Raw genomic sequence first — 13,885 nt, forward strand, 5'->3', positions numbered from 1 at the left:
ACACCACTATAATATTCAATTAAAAAATAGCAAGACTTATATGTATTAATTCATTTACACTTTTTTTATTGAAACTCTTGGTATATAAATAAAGCTATGTACATATACATATATGTATTAATTCATTTACACTTTTTTATTGAAACTTTTGAAAGCACTTGTATATAAATAAAGGAATGTACATATACATACTTACATATGTATAAATTTCAGTGTTTTTTGGATATCGCATTTAAGGTTTTTTCTTCAACTAATAACATTTGTTTTTTTTTTAATTTTTAGCATTGATCAAATCTTCCATGGATTGGTTGTGTCTACGAGTTTCTTCCACTTCTGCATTCTTCAGCTCGCAGTGCTTTTCCATTGCTCGGTATAAGCGTCGTATACCGGAACAAAAATCTTCCAGCTTTTGTTCCTGTATTGAATAGTGTGCTATGGTCTTTTCCTGAAATTCATTTTGAAGCAAAAAATGGTCTTGAAGTACTTCTGCTGTATTTGTAGCAGTTGACTTGCGTGCAGAGGAAACACGTCTCGGAAGTGCTGGGCTGCGGGTCGATGACGCCATTGACACGTCAGCCTCGATCTCATTTTCAGAGTCGGCTGCAACAGGTAGCCCAACACTCACATTGTTTTCAATTCCATTCGTGCTAGTCTCTAGTGCTGTCAATCGGATGACAGCTTCCTCCATTTCATTAAAATGGTGCTGCCTTTTTCGACCGCCACCAGTAGCTGTCTATTCTTTTTGTTTTCTGCTAGCTTCCTTTTAATATACGCCTTCCAGTCTAGCCATACCTAGTAAACACGATACCTAAGAGTAAATTACATATTTTACCTTTTTCCAGCTAGTGATGTCTTTCTGAGGTGGGCCCATGCTGTTAAGCTCCTCCGCCACCTTTTTCCAAAACTCCGACGCTTCTTCCTTAGAGCACTTTGAAAATCCGTGTGCCATAGAGGGCTTTTCTTGCAGCAACTTCAACAAAGCCGCATACTGTTGCCTTGTTGTTATTTTGGACCTGTATTTTGACAAATTAGATATTGATTACGCGTTTATTCAATAAATACTTACATTTTTATAATTTTTTCAATTTCTTTTAATTTATTTAAATTTTTCGTGGATTGTCCGCTTACAAAAACTTGTCGTACAAAAATTTTGGGAAATTTGGCATTTAGAGTGTGTTCAGTGAATGCTATTCTACGAATTTCGAATTTACGTTCGGAGTTGCTCGAAATGCATGAATGCTTTTGTAGTAACTTCTTCGAAAAACAGATTACGATGGAGTGCGCGATAAGGCCGATGATCCATATATACCGAAGGATCAGAAGAAGGTGGGATATAACAGACGGCAATATAGACACAACCCATTCCGAGCTTGATTGTAATGCATTTGAATTCTGTAGAATCAATAACGGGTAAATTAACCTCAGCTGAAGGTACAGAAGAATGTACCGTTCAAGCGGTCATTTCTGTACATTTGGTAATCATGGCAAAGAATCTCTGAGTTATATACCTGAGCTTTTAGCCAAGTTTAAGTTAAAGCTATAATGTTGTAATTGCAAGTAGAGGATTTAAAATACAATTCTGTTAGTTTAGTGTATAAACCTGAAACATTTTGATAAAACAAATTAAGGGCCGATTTAGCATTCAGTTTTTTGATGCAATATTGTTAAGAGGAAGTGTAGCGTGATTTAGGTTATAAGTGTTACGCCTACGCTCGAATTCCCTCACAAAAGCACCAGGCGGCCAAAAAGAATTATTTAATATAGTTTCAAAATGTTGTGCGGATACATCAATCCTAAAAGGCGAAATATCTCTAGGATAGTTAAAATTGAATTTTTGAACTGTCGCGTTTTCAAATTTAAGCTTAGTCATGATGTACGACTTTAGGTCGTCTTCTGTAGTGTCTTTATCAAATCTTGACACAAAAATAGATTTTTTAGTAGGGACAGCAATAAGATTTCTAGTCGGCGGTTCGGATTCTGTAGAAAGGTTTTGGGGATCCTGAATACTTTTGGTAGAAAATTGTTTAGGTTTTGTTAAAGAAACCTTGGATGAAGATTGCTGAGCTGTTAAGGGATTTGGGGATGCCAGATTTCGGGGGCAGAAAACTTCAGCAACGGCGTCAAAGGGGGGGGGGGGGGGGGGGGTTGAGGAAACATTGGAAGGATTACAGTTGCTATGTGGAATGTTTACGTTTGTTGTGTCATTCGGGTATTTGAGAGACTTAAACAAGTTTTCATATTGTATGAATTTCTTGGACAGTGCGGTTGGTTTAGAGATCCAAGGTGGCTTGTTTAACCCTACACTAACGCATCGGAGGGGAACACAGCTTTCGAAGAAGCAATTAAGAGTAACGCAAAATAAGGAAATTGCTGATTCTAGGTCATAACACGCATACAAATCTGACCAATCATGGTTAGCAATTAAGAAGTTGGTTTTAAAGAAATATCTCGAACGAGATTTTAGTTTTGATACATCAAACACAGTAGGAGGTAGAACAATATCAAGAGCAATTTCAATAGTAGGGTGTAGGGCATCCTCAGAAAGAGATAATGGAGAAATACGGTTAAGAATGGTACCCACAGAGTCATCAACAAAAACCAAATCAAGAATCTTATTCTTACAATTTAACACATCGTTGATCTGAACGACAGATGTATCAAATAGAGAGTTAAAAAATTCATGTTGAATGCTGGGGGTCAAAAAGTTTGAGCCACTTATGTTTATCCAGTTCACCGAGGGCAAACTAAAATCATAAAGAACTATCTCGTAACTGAGAGTATACATTACGAATAGCTAAGTTATGGTTAGAATAAATAAGCAAATCTTATCTGTTAATATTACACTGGATCACAAATTCCACCTTTTTTTCTGCACCAGAGACGCCATTATGAAATTCCTATGTAAAATCACCCCCTGATTCCCAAAATCAAGGTTATTTTTAATTCTATGGTAACGTTTTCGAGATATTTACGAACTGCCGTTTTTCAAAAAAAAAAAAAAAAAAAAATTGGGTCCACTTAATCATATATACATATCTCAAGAACGAATTGAGCAAAACGGTTTAAAGCTTTTAAAAGGTAATAAAATTTGCTATAAACTGTGCATACAACACTTTTTGCTAGACCCTGCAGATTCAAAGATAACGAACAATCAACACGGATTTAAAAAATTTTTTTTTTTTAAATATAAAAAATATTGTACTTTGCGAGGAAGGATGTCGAAAACTTTTTATTTTTTTGCAGATTTTTTTTCTTCTCTCTAAGCTCAGTTTTATTACAAAAAAAATAATAAGCTTTCATTCAACAAAATCGATAGACTAATACAAAAGTTATAAGCATTCAAGTAAATATATCCATTTAATACTTAAGTACCCTAATGGTACATATGTGTTAGTATTCGTATATCAGTTAGTTAGTGAACCTTTTAAATGCTTCAAACCGTTTTGGAATTGCTCAATTCGTTCTTGAGATATATATGATTAAGTGGACCCAATTTTGTTTTTGTTTTTTTTTTTTTTTTTTTTGAAAAAAACGGTTATTCGTAAATATAGAAATAAATAGAATTAAAAATTAACTTGATTTTCGGAATTAGGGGGTGATTTTACATAGGAATTTCATAATGGCGTCTCTGGTGCATTTTGGCTGTAAACCAGTGTTATTTGTGTTTTAACCCTTTTTACTACTGTATCTAATATATTGTGACGGATATGAGTGACACTAGGTGATACTCACATCCCTTGTCTGATGCTAAGTAAATGAAGTCACAACAACAATAAAGCAGACAGTCACTTGTATCTACATAAACGAATAAAACATTATGTTTACACATATGTACGTACACGCAGCAGAGAAGAGATGCTCCCAAAAGTATGCAATTGTAATTGTTGAAGTGTCGCTCACAAATACACGCATATGAGAAGCTATATACGTGCATCTGTAGTTATAATTATATGGCGGCAACTAAGCAAATTCTGGAAGCGCCTAGAAGATGCCACGAGGAAATCAAAGAGTATAAAAGCGCCAGCGGTAGAGGCGCTATAATCAGTTTCGATTAAGACGATATCTAGCGAGCAATAGCAGTATTATTTTGAAAGTCAGTTTCATTTAAGCTATCAGTTTGGTTATTAAGCCAGTTAGTTGCAAAGTATAAGTGTTATTGTGAAGTACTTTAATAAAGGCCATTTTTCCATTATTCAATATTGGAGTTATTTATTCAACAGTTTAGTGATTCGAACGTTAGAAGAAAAGGCATATAAGAGGATTTGCAAGCAAATTCGTTACAATATTAATATAATTTTGTAAATTGTCTTCTTTAGAATGAATTTTTCCATATCATTATTATTTGCATTATTGAAAAGTGATTCAGTAGAAGTTGACAACATATTTATTTTATCAGTATCTATTCTACTAAGAAAGCCAGCTACTTGATTTTCCTTACCTTTAATATAATTAAGTGTTATATTAAATTCATTTAATTTTATCATCCATCTATACAGCCTTGAATTCATAGCTTTACCCTGGTATTTAACAAAAAGCCATCGTAATGGTTGATGATCTGATAAAATTTCAAACTTTGCACTTTACAAATATGGTCTAAAATAACTAGTCGCCCAAACTATTGCTAAAAGTTCTTTTTCAGTTACTAAATAATTTTTATCGTGATCATTTAAAGCCCTACTAACATAACATATTGGATGTTGATTCTGTTGTAAAACAGCACTTGCAGCACTTGCATAATACTTGCATCGGTAATTAACTGAAAAGATTTACTAAAATATGGGTACCTATGTACTGGTTCCTTTGTTAAAAATGTTTTCAATTTTTCAAAAACATTAGTATAATTTGAATTATTTAAGTTAAGCTTCATGTCTTTTTTTTAATTATTTTATCAATGGATATGCTATTTTGAATAATCTTTAATGAAGTTATGATAATATCCCTTTAAACTCAAGAATTTTTTAATTTGCTTAATTGTTCTTGGTAATTGAAGTTTTAAAATTTGGTAAATCTTTCCACGGTTTGGCTTAACACGTGCAGTTGTTAAAACATGTCCTAAATAAAGTGTTTCTTTTGTATTATTAATTTGAATACGAAGATTTCAATTTTAAGAAAACTGTTTTCAAATGATCTTCCTCCTTAACAAGAATTTGGTGGAATCCTTTTGCTAAATCAATGGTAGTAAAATTTTGTCAGTTTAACCTGTTACAGTATACAGAGCGAAGTTGGGCCAGGGTGACTCGTGTCTCCCTTGTTAGTGTGCTTTCTTCTTATGCAAGGGTGTGATATTGCATTTTAATAACGGGGTTCACCGGGCCCGTCCTGGCAAAGCCGTTTACCAGTTCCGTGTGGATTTGGCTTGGGGCCTGCTTATGCTTGTCTAGATCAAACAGCTGTGTTGGCAGGTGCCGGATCTCGTCATAGTGCTTATGGAGATGTTCCCTTAATCCCCGTGGAGGCGATGCTAGATCAAGCAGTTGTTTGCTAGCATGTCCTGGTTTGTGACAATTTAGCAAAAACTGCCTGTTCAGCATTTCGGTGTGCTCTTTAATATTGTAGATGGTGTTCGAGGCATTTTGACAGGCCTTGTGAGGTGCGACTGATATCCAGTCATAAGTATTCTATTTCCTGTAGCCATAGGAAATGCTTATCGTTTGTTAGTCGGGGTATAGGAAATATGTAGTTAGTTAACAGGGCATGTCCAAATAGAGAGCGTGGTTTAACAGCACATGAGCAGTTTCGAAGTTCAATTTAATGTTATAATAATGAGTTCGAACATAAATTCTAATAACAGAAGATTTTAACAGATATCATAACAGCAGGGCTTACACTGTGGGATTTTTATAGGAAATTGTTGCAGATATTACGAGAGAGATTGCTTACTAAAATTTCTGTGCGATGAGTGTAAAGCAGTGCGCCGTTGTTCTCTTCGATCCCCGCTTAAAAATAATACAACTAGTAATGTGGGCCAATGCAACCAAAACATTGACAATCAATCTCTTGCTTTGTTGATCGATGAGCTCGCTGAAGTTAAAGCTCTTAAATCTAATATTCTGTGTGTGGTTAATGCTGTGAGAGAAGATAACAAATGCCTTCGCAATAAAGCTGAGACTCTTCAAACGGAAATCTTTGAATTGGGCTTTATGTTTGCGGAAAATAATTCGATTGTGTCGCACTTGCTATCTGAATTCAGTGAAGTGCGTGGTATTGTTAGTGGCCCTTTGGCCAAAGAAATAATTGTGTCTTATGGTAATGGCGTGCTCAGTGCAGTCAATACTTCTTATTCTACAGCTGAGACAGCTTCTGTTCCAACAACAAATATGCCATACGCCTTCGTTGCTGCTTGTTCAACTAGTGTAGTTCCTACTACTTCCTCTCCTTATACCTCTTCTTCTGCTTCTGCGGGTCAAAAAACAATGCTGCCGTCCCCTCTTGTTGCTTCTCCCGCTACTGGTACACCGACTACGGCGCCAGTGTTTCCAACGCATACTATTGCAACCAATTTAGATGAACCATCTGCAGCTGCTGATAACCAAAGTGATTGGAACACTGTGCGTAAAAAAAGACGTATAATAAAAGCAAAAATAAGTCTTCTGGTTCTAGCACAGCAAAATCTATCCAAAGTGATTTAAATTCAAATCTGTTGCAAAACTCAGGTAACAATGCTGATTCCGGTGCAAATGTCAACGCTAGCACACCAAAAAATGCAAACGCTCGGAAATTAACTAAACCCTTAATTATTGGGTCGAGCTGCAGTAATGAGTTACGCGCTGTTGTCAGAAGAAAATGGCTCCATATATCTCCCTTTTCGACTTCAGCAACAGCTGACCAGGTAAAAAACTATATTGCTAGGCATACTGGTATGGAAGAAAACTCCATTATTTGCAGTAGTCTTAGCAAGAAAAATGTTGATCCGAGCTCTTTGAGACACCTTAATATCAAGCTAGGCGTTAATGCCAACTCATACTGTTGTGCGCCCGTTTAAATTCAAGCCAAAAAACGACGAAATCCAACCGATGTCCGACGGCAATCGGTTGGGTTAGATGGAGGAAATAATCACCTAAGATTACATATGCAGAATATGGCTGGTGTTAGAACAAAATCCCAGCTGGTGCGGCTATTTACCTCCCATGAGGAATATGATGTTTTCGTCTTCATTGAGACGTGGCTAAATGAAAACTTTTTCAGCGAGGAAATTTTGATCCTATTTTATACAATGTTTTTCGCAAAGATAGAAATTCAAACCTTGCTGGTTGTGCACGAGGTGGTGGAGTTCTCATTGCGGTACATTCCAAACATCATGCTTCTGAAATCATAATGGACCAGCTATGTGTATGCATTCGAGGCTCATCAGACCCTGTTTTTGTTTGTGCTTCATATATACCGCCCAATAGTAGCCACGACTTATACACTGCACATGTCGATAATATTACGTCACTGGCATTGAACAAAGTTGGTGGTGATCACCTCTGCGTGCTGGGTGATTTTAATCTGTGTAATGTTAAATGGTCACAGACTCTATCAAACTCGGCTTTAATAGCATATGAGGTCAATGGCTCCAGTGAAATATATTTAATATATAGTTTTTTAAGTATTCATATTAAACAAGTTAATCGTTTTTCAAATAGACTAGGCCGTACTTTGGATTTGATATTTTTATCTAATAATATATATTTTTAACTTTTTGAATGTATTTCTCCTATTTAAAAATCCGATTTGCATCATGTTCCATTAGTTCTTTATCTGGAATTTTATAAATTTGCCGAAGCTAGTACTATCAGCTCTAATTTTTCTTTTAATTTTAAGAGATGCGATTTTTCGAATTTGAACAATCTTTTTCTGGAAATAAATTGGGATAATGTGTTTTACAGTGTTGGTACCACTAAAAGGTTTGAGATATTTAAGTCTACTGTTCTGTAAATTTGTAGAAATGTTATACCCTTGGCTTCCAAAAAGAAATACAAGATGCCTTAATGAATCTTCGGAATTTGAAAAATAAATTTTTCCGTAAATTTAAAAGAACTCAAAATCCAACTTTTCCCGACTTTTATAAAGAGTATGATAAGAAGTTCGCGTGTCTGGATAAATTTTTACTAATAAATTATACTTTAAATTGTGAAGAAAACCTTAAATCAAACCCAAAATCATTTTGGAACTTTCTCAACTCAAAGAAATCAGTTTCGAATATTCCGTCCTCTCTTTTTCTTGCTGAAAAAGCTGTCCATACTCCGGAGGACTCTGCAAATCTTTTTGCTGAATACTTTATGAACAATTTCACTTCTGATTCTGAAAATCATGATAATATTACTGTTAATATTCAGGCTTCTATTGACTTCGGTAATCTAGTACTTTCTAAGGAAGATGTTCTTAATGGACTTATTCGGCTAAAGACGTCGACGAGTACCGATATCGATGGTTTGTCTGCAATGTTGTTTAAACAATGTGATTCCCTAGTCTATCCACTGTTGTTAATTTTTAATAATTCGTTATCTACAGGTACTTTTATTGATGCGTGGAAATTAGCGTTCATTACACCTATTTTCAAGAGCGGCAATAAAAATGATATTACTAATTATAGACCCATTTTAAAACTTTTCACCATGGCAAAGCTTTTTGTATCATCTAAGATAAATTACGTTTCTGTATTAAGAATTTTGTGTGTCCAGAGCAGCATGGATTTTTTCCAGGACGCTCAACTGTGTCTAATTTGACTATTTTCGCTGATGACTGCATCGCAGATTTTCAGGCAGGATATCAGGTTGACGCTGTGTTTGGGCTTTCACTCAATATTTTTGAGTTGGATTGAATCCTACTTATTTAATCGTCGTTGCATGGTTGTAGTCGATGGTGTTAGGTCTCATCCATTCGTTGCTTCCTCCGGTGTTCCACCAGGTAGTATCAATAATCGGTTATCACTTAACCTAAAAAAGTGCTTTCAAATAACTTTTTCGAAGCGTGTCAACATGATCGACACCGTGTATCAAATATCAAACTCTCCCCTGTTGCAGATTAGTGATATTAAGGACTTGGGAGTAATATTTGACTCGAAGTTTTCGTTTTCAAGCCATATTAATGTGTATATTTCTAAGTCGTATGCCATGCTGGCTTTTGTTAGGCGTCATAGCTCGGATTTCAGAGACCCGTATACGCTAAAGCTTTTATATTCCGCGTTTATGCGATCGAAACTTGAGTACGCTTGTTTCATCTGGTCTCCGTATTAATCCTGCCATGTTGCAAGAATTGAACGAATCCAAAAAGTTTTCGTACAATTTGCATTACGGAATCTGCGCTATCCCGGCTTATAAAGCTCGTTGCTAATTGATTAACTTAAGATCATTGCAGGACAGGAGGACAATTCTATCGCTGTCGTTCGTTTTCGATTTGTTACGTGGGGTTGTTGATTGCCCTGTGCTCCTTGAGATGATTTTCATTAATATTCCGGCTAGAGCTCTTCGTGCTTCTGAGTTTTTTTATATTGGTGTTCTTAGGGCTCTTTATGCGCGGAATGCTCCAATTACTAGAGTCTTAATTGAGTTCAATAGAATTTCTAAATTTTGTGAGATAGATTTTTCTTGTTCGAAATATTGCTTTCTGAGTATTTTAAATACTTTTTATAAGTAAGGTAATTTATAATAACATTGGTTACTACTTTACACTTTTATAATTAGCCTATAAGATTTTTTTTAATTGGCTTGAATAAATAAATAAAATAATAGCATGAAGTATGAGATTATAATATAATCCTATAGGTTTGAAGAGACTAAAAATATAAAAACTATATAAAAGAAAATAGTTCGAAAGTTGTCGACTAACGGTGGAAAAAATAGCTCGTAAACAAATTCAGAATAGAAAATAGTTCGAAAACTATTTTTTTTTTTGGAGAGCAAGTGGCTTAATTGCGGAGGATACCGAGCTTAGGAAAGGATCACGAAAAGTTGGACAAGGCAGTTGCTGAAGGAGTTGAAACATGATTGGTAAATTAAAATCGAGGGATCAATTTGAAATCCCGCCCGTGCACCGCGTAAAGCTAAGAAAAAAAATTTTTTTAATTTGTAAAAGTTAATAAAATTAAAGACTAAAGGATCTAGTCTAAGGACAAGGATTGGATTGAGTATTATCTTAGCTCTCCAGCCGCGTTTGTTCAAGCATTAGGATGCCCGACTTGATTCACGAAAAAAGACAAACACCTGGTTTAAGTCTAAAGTCAAGAATGGTTTATTTTGGCTCGTCGCCAGTTTTTATATGTTTAACGTCTAAATTCTTAATTCTATGAGCGACCAATCAAATCATTGGTTTCTCCATACTTGCTAATTGTATTTGGAATAATATTCATAAGTGTGCCGCTTGCAACATAATAGCTTCAATAATACATAAAATGCTCAATGTATTTAGAAAGATATTCATAAGAGTGTCGTTTGCAGTACGATCGCACATTGCTAAGCTATGGTGTCACAAGTGTCCCATATGTAAAGTTATGTCAAATGCGATTCAGACATCAACCCCGTAGACTCAGCAATGTGCATCGCGTGCATTAGAGTGGTCAGGCACACTACAAGACTTACAAAGTGAAACTTTTAAATTTATAAAATCGAAGAAAAAAAAAATATTGACACAAGTGAACCGAAAAGTTATAAAAAAAAAAGTAAACTTGTTGAAAAAAAAAACTAATTATTTGGAAGTTTAAATACAAAAAAAAAAAAAAAAAAAAATAGTAAAAAAATGAACAAAACAAGAAAATAATTAATTTCGAATCGAAGAAACATCTACAGAAGGCAACCGAAAAGTTATAAAAGGAAGTTAGTTGAATACAAAAAAAAAATATTTAATTTCGAATCGAAGAAACATCTACACAAGTGAACAACAAAAAAAAAATGAAATTATTTGAAGAAGGAAAACCAATAATGTGTAAATTTTAATAAAAAAAAAAAAAATTATATGAAAGACTTAATAAGGCATCTTTATAAGAAGAAAAAAATATGTATACATCAACAAGTGAACAAAACAGTTTACGAACATTACATATGCTACATACACATGTATATACAAACGCACTATACTCTCTCTTGTTTCATTAGCACTTCTTGTAATCATACCTATGAACTGTAATACTCTTACTAAATAAATCATTCGAAGTTTAGCTGTCAAGTTGGTCCGTTGTAATTATTAATACACAACATAATTGGCGACGAGCGGGTAAAAAAAAAAATTAAACAAAGAACTTTTTAATTGGTGTTAAAGAACCTTTAAGCGTTGCAAAATAACAATAAATAAAGTAAGACGAATTTCGTCAGTGAAAATTTAATTCACAAACAACGCAATATCTTTTTTACTTCGAATCGAAGTCAGTGGGTCTCTTAAAATGCAACGAAATACAACAACAACAAATACACCGACCACATTATTTCAGACAACAAATGTGCCGGAATTCCAGCCAAATGATGAAACATGGATGATGTGGAAGGACAAATTAGAAAATCATCTTGCTGAGATAAATTGTGTAGAAGAAAACGCAAAAAAACGCATTTTATTAAAATCAATTGGTGCTGCACAGTACAGTTTTTTATACGATTTATGCACACCGTTATCTCCAGCAACAAAAACATACAAAGAGCTGTGTGAAATATTGGAAGCGCATTATACACCACCAACAATTATTTTTCGAGAACGGAAGATTTTCCATCAAGCACGAAAAACGGATGATGAAACCGTTTCTCAGCGGTTTGCAAGAGTGAAGAGATTAGCAGCAAAATGTCAATTCGGTACACATTTTGAAACTTTTGTACTAGATCAATTCGTGATCAGCTTACCAGATAAAATTTTTGACCGCATCAGTGAAGAAAACTCATCCTTAACATTGGCTAACGCTCTAACCAAAGCAATGATTTTAGAATCAAAATTCTTGCGCAATACTGCTGATTCTACTACTGGATCGAGTGTGAATTTGGTAAAAAAATACCCGTCAAAAACCAACAATACACGTACAGCAGTAAGCAAGAATAAAAATGGTAGCAGCAGTAAAAGTAAGGACGAAAAGAAACCAAAGTGTTTTCGTTGCGGATGGAAGAATCACGAGGCAAAGGACTGCAAATTTAAAGACAGCGCATGTTACAAATGTTCCAAAGTAGGACACTTAGCTTCGGTATGCAGATCTAAATCGAAAAGGGCTGTAAATTATGTGTCTGATTCAGATAAAATTGATCAAAGCCACACTGACGAGTCATTTAATTTTTCTATTTTCAGCGTTAACACGAGCGACCCGAATGGTGTGTATTCCCTATCAGTGGAGGTCAGAGGGAGGAAAATGGATGTTGTGTGTGACACTGGAGCGCCATGTACACTTTTTCCAAAATCTCTGTATAAGGAGTTATGCAAAAACGAAAAACTTTTTCCATGTTCGATTCCATACCTGGACTATAATGGTAAGCAAATAAAATTATGTGGAAAATTTACTACACCCATTACATATCGCGGTATTAAAAAAGATTTCTGTGGTCGTATCAGACACTAAAAGCCCTCCACTGCTAGGTAGATCATTTCTGCGAGCTTTCAATTTTGAAATAACTCAAATCAACCTTGTGTCAACTGAAGAAAAACATACAATCATATTAGAGCAGCTTAAAAGTGAGTTTTGCGGGGTTTTTAAAGAAGAATTAGGAAAATTCAGCGTAATTCAAAGTAAGACTAGAACTAATGAAAGATGCAAAACCGATTTTTTGCAAGCCTCGACCTTTGCCAATAGCTTGGAAAGAACAGGTAGAGAAACAATTACGGGAGTTAATCAAGGGCGACGTTTTAGAACTCGTGGATAACTCTGATTGGGGAACGCCACTTGTTCCCGTCCCAAAGCCAGACGGCACACTTAGAATATGCGGAGACTACAAGGCTACCATAAATAAATATTTATGTGACTATAAATATCCACTTCCGCGCATAGATGAAATATTTGCATCACTAGAGGGTGGTGAACTTTTCACCAAATTAGATTTATCAAATGCGTACAACCAATTAGTTTAGGATGACGATTCACAACTTTTATGTGCGTTGAGCACACATATAGGTACGTTGAGAGTCAAGTGCATGCCATTTGGTATAAAGCCAGCAGCAGCCATTTTTCAAAAGACTATTGAAAATTTATTGCGAGGAATCCCAAATGTTGTCATATACCAAGACGATATTACTCTCACGGGGAAAACTTTTCATGAGCACATACAAAATTTAAGGGCAGTTTTAGAAAAATTCAAAGCTTCAAATTTAAAACTTAATTTAAAAAAATGCGCCTTTTTTCAATCTAAAATATCCTATCTAGGTTTCAATATAGATAAGCATGGCCTAAGCAAAACAAGTGAAAGGATATCGAGCGTCCTAAATGCTCCTGTTCCAGGGAACGTTTCAGAGGTCAAGGCATTTTTAGGAATGGTCAATCATTATTCAAAGTTTGTCGAAAATTTCGCAAAAAAGTAAGCCCTTTATATAATTTATTGAAAAAAAAATGTGCAATTTAAATGGACAAATGAATGTCAAGCAGCATACGAATTAATAAAAAAAGAAATTACTTCGGACCAGGTGCTGGTTCACTTTAATGTCGACTTGCCTTTAATTCTGTCAACTGATGCTAGTAATAGTGCAGTCGCGGGCGTACTTTCCCACAAATTTTCAGATGGTTCTGTAAAACCTATTGCATTTGTTTCGAGATCTCTTTCTAAAAGTGAACGAAATTATAGCACGCTTGAAAAAGAGGCTCTTGCCATGGTATATTGCGTGACAAAATTGCGACAATATTTACTAGGAAACCATTTCATTTTAAAAACCGACCATAAGCCGTTAGTGACAATCTTTGGCGAACATAAAGGTTTGCCAGCAATGGCAGCTGCCCGAATGCAGCGGTGGG

At 35.1% G+C, this 13,885-nt stretch overlaps 1 protein-coding gene and 1 pseudogene across 1 annotated transcript in view; one reads left to right on the plus strand and one right to left on the minus strand.

Annotated features, from left to right (window-relative positions):
- Positions 1-13,885, plus strand: part of LOC137239628 (uncharacterized) — a 548,208-nt gene that overhangs the window by 125,533 nt on the left and 408,790 nt on the right. The gene's annotated exons all lie outside the window — the stretch shown is intronic.
- LOC137238779 (uncharacterized) lies at positions 272-4,689 on the minus strand (annotated as a pseudogene).

The sequence above is a fragment of the Eurosta solidaginis genome, chromosome 1 (genome assembly GCF_040869045.1).
Source record: "Eurosta solidaginis isolate ZX-2024a chromosome 1, ASM4086904v1, whole genome shotgun sequence".
Lineage (NCBI taxonomy): Eukaryota > Metazoa > Arthropoda > Insecta > Diptera > Tephritidae > Eurosta > Eurosta solidaginis.